Here is a 6667-nt window from a genome sequence, read left to right as displayed (position 1 = left end):
CAATAAAGACTCCAACTTTAATACTTGTGACTTCATGAAAAATTATATCTTCCAATATGAAGATAAACCAATTTCAATCACAAGTTTTAAACTTTATGATTCCAATCAACTAAAAATGATTAAATCAACAAAGTTTAACCAAAATTCATGGAATTTAGTAACTCAAAGTTTCAATCACTTATCATAAATAAAGATTGAATCTTTAGTACTTGGAAGCAACAAAGAATAACAATTTCACACTTAATGCAATCAATTTGCAATTATGTGAAAAATAAAACCAAACTTTCAAGCACCAATTACTACCAAGTAATCATGCTTAAAGTGGTCTAAAATTGCATATAAATAAAGGAAATAACCAAATACATAACCACCATAAATATGCAATCAATTTTCAAGGTTAGAAAGACTTAAAATTTTTCGTCAAAACGAAAAATCCCTCGAAAAATGCATTTCTGGTCGTTTTTTGGCTAAAAACCGAGCCCTAAAAGGGTAAAACCATTTCCAGAACGCCTTTTCCACCCAAAATTCACTATTTTTGGGTCGAAATCTGGGTTCGGGAGTTGAAGACAGCTCTAATACGAGGTAAAAATTCGAAAAACGAGTTACTAATCTAATTAGCAACTTAAAACCAGAAAAATTAAGCCATAAAAACACCTTGAAAATATTATGATTTTAAAAATAAACGAGCGAGGCTCCGATACCGCTGTTGGGGTTTGGTGAGTCCGACTCACCGCGGAAACAAACCCAAAAACAAGACCGCACTCGCAATAAATAAAACCATAAACATAATTATATTAATCACAAGATTAAGATAAGCTAATTACCTTTGACGCGTGCTTCGCTCCAAAATGAGCTCTTACTTAAAAGCTTCAAGTCCCGCTCACACGGAGACCTCCAACGAAGTCTACCCGCACCAACAAAACCGACTAGGTCCAATGTCTTGGGGTTAGCAAGACCCGACCAATAAAACCCGAGTAATTATATTGAGTTCAAAGGTTTTCACTAATTTTGATGCCTTTTTCAACTCTTACTCAAGCAACATTCCCAATGCCCATACTTGGGTATTTATAGGAAATGATGGGAGTATCATTTACTCTCCCATCAATGTGGGATAGTATGATTTTTCCATTTTATTTTAAGGCTAAAATAAAATTAATAATCAAGCTAGTAATAAATCAACAAGTGCCAAGCTCATGTGAGTGGTTAGGTGAGGACCACTTGGAGAAGGGGGGGACCAAACTTGCTCCCCACTCCCTCTCCCATAACCGGCCACCTCACTCCACACACACTCAAGGAACACTAGCCACATGGCACCCACCCTTGGGCACCAAGGCAGCCAAGGTGGGCTGCCATGTGCTGCTGTCCGTGGCAGCCACGCCCAGCAGCCCAACACTCGCATGCGAGCTGCCAGGCGCTGCTGGCCAGCAGGCCCAGCATGCTTGTGCGGGCTGCTGCTGGCCTTGGCCAGCGCTGCTAGGCAGCAAGCAATGGCCTAGCCATGCTACTGCTAGCTATGGCGAGCTAGCGCGCCTAGCGTGTTAGCTACTGCAGCTTGTTGTGGCATGGCTTGCTAGCTATTGCGCGCACAAGGCTGCGCCTAGCATGTTAGCACGCACTAGGCAGCGCCTAGCCTTGCGATGCTAGCATGGGTGCGCTAGCACGCACCAGCCATCCTAGGCTCGGCTTGGTGCGCATGCTAGCCACCATGCTAGGCCATACGCCCTTAGCACTCGGTTTGCTTGGGCATTTCGATGCTAGGGGTATTTTGGTCTTTTGTTGATTTATTACTATTTCTCGTCTCGTCTTTCACTATTTTTCGACTCGACTTCCGATGCTCGGTTTCGACGCTCTAAGCTCGAATTTCCGACGTCTAAATAAATATTTCTCGGTCGACTCATTAATTCCTTCCGAATTAATTCGTCGTTTCGGTTTGTTAAATGATTGGGTGTGACCCGAAGGGTTCAGTCAAGATTAAGCTGTAATATTAATTATTCATTAATATTACTGATCGGAAGCGGCCTCCACCCAGGCATTCCGATCACTTGACCTCACTGAATATATTAGCTTTCAATAATTCTGAACCCACTAACGGAATAGTACACTTGTTCGAAGGACACCATTCCTTTCAATTTTGGGGCATATAAATAGGACGCTTGACTTCAGTTTTTGGGGATCTTCTTTCCTTTTAGTTTTCTAAGGCCCTTAGTTTCTCTAAACCCTCATTAATTAGCTTAGATCTTCTCAAACTCAATCATTGTAGTAGATTAATTGAAGATTGTTCTCTTGAATTCAACAATTTCTCAACTTTGAAGCATTTTAAGTAATCTCTTTCCTCTATCTCTTACTCTTTAATTTCAGTTTTTATTTACTTTGAATTATTAATTTCTCTCTTGATCTTATTTAATTGTTGTTGCATGTCCAATCTACCTCATTCCTACTACTTCTCTCAACTTGTTAACTTAATGCTAGAATTAGAACTTGTTGTTATGATGTCCTTCACCATGTTTAGTGAGTAGTTAATTAGCTAGGGGTTGGGTAAAGACCTAACCAAGCCATGGGTTGATTGATGTTTGTGCTTGCATGTTCATTTTGGGTTGATGATTGATTATTAAAGAATTGGTTAATTGCATGTGTAATTGGATGGCCACTTATTGCTCATGTATTCACTTCTATGCTTGCATTGAGAGATGGAGTTTAGTTGTGAGCCTTTTGTTATATGATTATGCTAAATTCTTCTTGATTACGGTTCCTGTGGGGAATATTTCAAGCGTTAATCCCCTAGCTTGAACCCCACTGTGATCATACACTAAAGTACGGTGGCGTCCAAAGGGAAAGAAGATAGAGCAAAAGAGTCGCCAACAAGTTTTAGGAACTTGTAAACCGTTTACGAGGTGAAGGTTACACCCCTTAACGATCCAAGAGATCGTCAACTCTATAAGGTCTTGAACCAAATAGGGTTCGGGGATGAAGGTACAAATCCAACCTAAAAGAGATTGAACATGCCCTAATAATAGGCCTCTACTTTATTCTAATCGTATTCATGTGCGCTTTCTGACTAACATGCACAATAGGTTAACCCTAAACCTGTTTATCTATGTTGGTTGAGTATAATGCACAAATAAAACTACTATTGGCGATCACTTGAATTATAATCAAATTAACCCTAAACAAGATTATTAATTATCTTATTAAGCATGATTACAAGTGCAAATTCCCTTTAAACATGCATAAAAGGCGTGATCAAGCAATAAAAATATATATATCAAGCAACATAATAATAATCATCATAATAATAATGATCATAACATTATAATCATAAAATTATAATAATAATCATGTTAAAGCATAATAATAGCAAGATCCTGGGCATGATACTAACAAAATTAATAACAAACCTAGCATGTCACTAAATAATAAAAATCAAAGCTTTAACCCTAACATGATACTAACAATCATAAATATTAGGAAGAACATAAAAGGCATCATACTTGATATTAAAGTTACCCTAGACATGATACTAGGAATCAAAATAACAATCTAAGCATGAACTCTATATCATAACATCAATAAAAACCATTAAAATACTTACTTTGATGCCTCGTACCTCTTTCTAATAACAAAATACACGCATTAGTAAATTCAAGGAAAATAATAAACAAACAATTAAATCAAATAATGGAAAGAGAGATTTGGGACCAAACCCTCAGAAATTAAACCTTTCACGTCTAGGGCGAAGGCAACTTCGAATATGGCTAGGTGTATCTAGATCTAATGAATGCGGAATTTTTATATTTGAGAGAAGCTAGTTTAGAAAAAGAGAGAGAGAGAGAGATCAAGAGAATCTTGATGAGTGTTGGTGAAAATAGAGAGAATCGATGATTGTAGGTGAATGTGGATGAATCCCCCAAAACGGAGTTTTTACGACGTTATTTATAAAGAAAATCAGCCAAAAAGATAAAATATCAAAAACAGATTTCTGGCGTAGATAAAATCTGATTAGCGCCAACGCTAGCTATTGGCGCCATACGCCAACATTAGCGCCAGGCGCCAAGCGTAGCGCCAGGCGCCAAGCGTAGCGCCAGGCGCTACAGCTGGCGCTTGGCGCTGATTCAGAAATTTACGCGTTTTCTTAAAATCAGATAGAAATTGCCGTACAGGAGGATAAAATCGTATTTTTCCTCAAAATATGTTCTTTGATTTTAATTAAAACTCTGAAAAGTAAAAAAAAGTCAATTTATCAATGCTAATTGAATTAGGAATGAGAAGAACCTTCTAGAAGAATCTAGAAGACTAAAACCATTCCTAATTGCATTAGGAATGATAAATCTATATTAGGCCCTCCCCTAGATCATTGGGCCGCATATAAGGCTCAAACCGGGCCCAGTTTAGTAAATTGGCCATAAGTTCCTCAATATTCATCGAAATTGGGCTTATAATATATCGTTGGAAAGCTCTTGTCAAGCCCCATCCAAATACACTACTATTGGACCCATATCATGGACCAACCAAACTGGATTGGCTGTTTTCTTAAAATAAGTTTTCAAAAACAAAGAGAAGATAAAAGAAATTAAAACTATCCGCATCACTAAACTTTCCACACTTTCACTTCATTCGATTATGATTCGACGCGAAAGGTACTCATCACCGGGTTTGGTTTTGGGGAGACACAAATGAGTGTCTACAGTTCCTTGTTTGAATGATGTAGTAGTCTTAGTTTCAACAATTGGGTGAGAAATCCCAATTGTTTGTGCCTTAGTACTATCTCGGACCGATCGAAAGACAAACCCGAGTTAGTAGTCTACTTCCCGTTGTTAAGACTTGGTTGGCCTATCTTGTTAGTTGAGTTTAGTTTAGGAATGCTTAGTGTTGTGGCTTCGAAAGAAGGCAATGTTGAGTGCCCTCTCTATCACCTAATTTGTGTTCATGTTTGCCTATTGGTTTGATCCGTTTGTTTGGTTGGTGTCGATTCCCATCTTCCCCTAGTGTTTGTCTCCATAGTAGTTATCTAATCAAAACCCCCAATTTGTGACCGAACTAGATTGCAATCGTTTCATACTATCGGTGTACTTACCCATTCCCTGTGGTTACGATCCTTTACTTACCCTAGACTTGTCTTAGATTAGTTTAGGTAGAAATATTGTTTGGTTTTAGGATGATTGTCCAACGACCGATCATTCCTTTACCAAAATGGCACCGTTGCCAGGGAATGGCGTTAAGCATTGAGTTACTTATGAGATATGTGAGCCTAGTTCATCTGAATAGCTTTATTTTTCTTTGTTTTCTTTGACTAACCTACTAATCTCCCATCTAGTCTTCTTTGTTTATGCACAAACGCAGCAATAGGACACTTCCTCTTGTGCCTTTGAACCTCGAGCTTGAAAAATTCGTGAGGGAAAATCGAAGAGAAAAGAGGGCGATAGCTAGCGGTGCTACTTCAAGTGAGCCGCAAGTTGAGGTTGAGTCCAATCATTCTAGTTCTAGTGAATCTAGTGGAGGCATCATTCCATTAGAATCACCAAGGACAAATTCTCCAACTTCTCCACCCATCCGCCAATTCGACATGGCCCAACCGAATAAAACTTTGAGAGAGTTTGGTGTCCCTCCACCATACCAAGAAGCGAGTGGAATTGTTACTCCCACCACCGAGGTAAACAATTTTTAGATAAGGTCCGCCCTTATCACCTTGATCAAGGGGCATCAATTCTCCGGGGCCAAGCATGAGGATCCCATTGCACATCTTAAGAAATTTACACGGTATTGTAGCACCGTGAAGGCTAATGAGGTGACTCCGGAGTACATCCTTCTAAGTATGTTCAAATTTTCTCTCACGGGGAGTGCAAGTGATTGGCTTGATAGGTTGCCTCCGAACTCATTGAACACATGGAATGAGGTGACTTCGGCATTCCTTGGGAGGTTCATTCCTCTTGGGAAAGCGGCGGAGTTAAGGTCCAAGATTTCGAACTTTCAACAAGAGCCCGATGAGTCTCTCTATGTTGCTTTGGAGAGATTCAAGAGCTACCAACAACAATTCCCCCACCATGGCATGGAGAATTGGCTCTTGCTCCATGGGTTTTATAGAGGTATTTTGAGAGCGGACCGAATACTCTTAGATGGAGCATCGGGAGGACCTATCATGAACAAGCCACCCACGGAGGCACTAAAGATCATAGAGGATGTAGTTCAAAACTACACCGATTGGAGCCCCAATGAGAGAAGCACTTCCAAGAAAGGAGGAAAGTACGAGGTAAATGCTATCAACATGATTAATTCAAAATTAGATGCTTTATCTTCTAAGTTTGATCAATTGCAATCCTCTTCTCTATCCCCTTCCCAGCGTCAAAATTCACATGCATCTAGTTCATTAAATGATAACATGTTAATACAAATGATGTCTTGTGATGCTTGTGGAAGTGATGATCATGTTACTTCGGAGTGCTATTTGTATAATGATTCATGCTCCCCTTCCACTTCCATGGAACAAGTAAATGCAATTAACAATGGTCAAACCAATCCTAGGTATGACCCTTATTTCAACACCTATAATGAGGGGTGGAAACATCACCCAAACTTTGGTTGGAAAGGGGGCCAAACCCAAGGAAATGGTCAAGGTCAATATAGTGGCCAAAGGAATGTTCAAAAAAATAATCAAGGAAATTATAGGAACGAA

General features: G+C 39.3%; 1 non-coding gene across 1 annotated transcript; it reads right to left on the bottom strand.

Moving 5' to 3' along the window:
* Positions 1-5938: 5938 nt before the first annotated feature.
* On the bottom strand, positions 5939-6045 carry LOC145625748 (small nucleolar RNA R71). Its single transcript, XR_014110654.1, has one exon. It is a non-coding gene; the product is annotated as a small nucleolar RNA R71 (small nucleolar RNA).
* Between the last annotated feature and the right edge of the window lie 622 nt (positions 6046-6667).

The sequence above is a fragment of the Chenopodium album genome, chromosome 3, assembly GCF_948465745.1.
Source record: "Chenopodium album chromosome 3, dcCheAlbu1.1, whole genome shotgun sequence".
In the NCBI taxonomy this organism is placed as follows: Eukaryota; Viridiplantae; Streptophyta; class Magnoliopsida; order Caryophyllales; family Amaranthaceae; genus Chenopodium; species Chenopodium album.
Note: the sequence above shows the minus strand (reverse complement) of the source record. Positions and strands in the feature narration are given on the sequence as shown.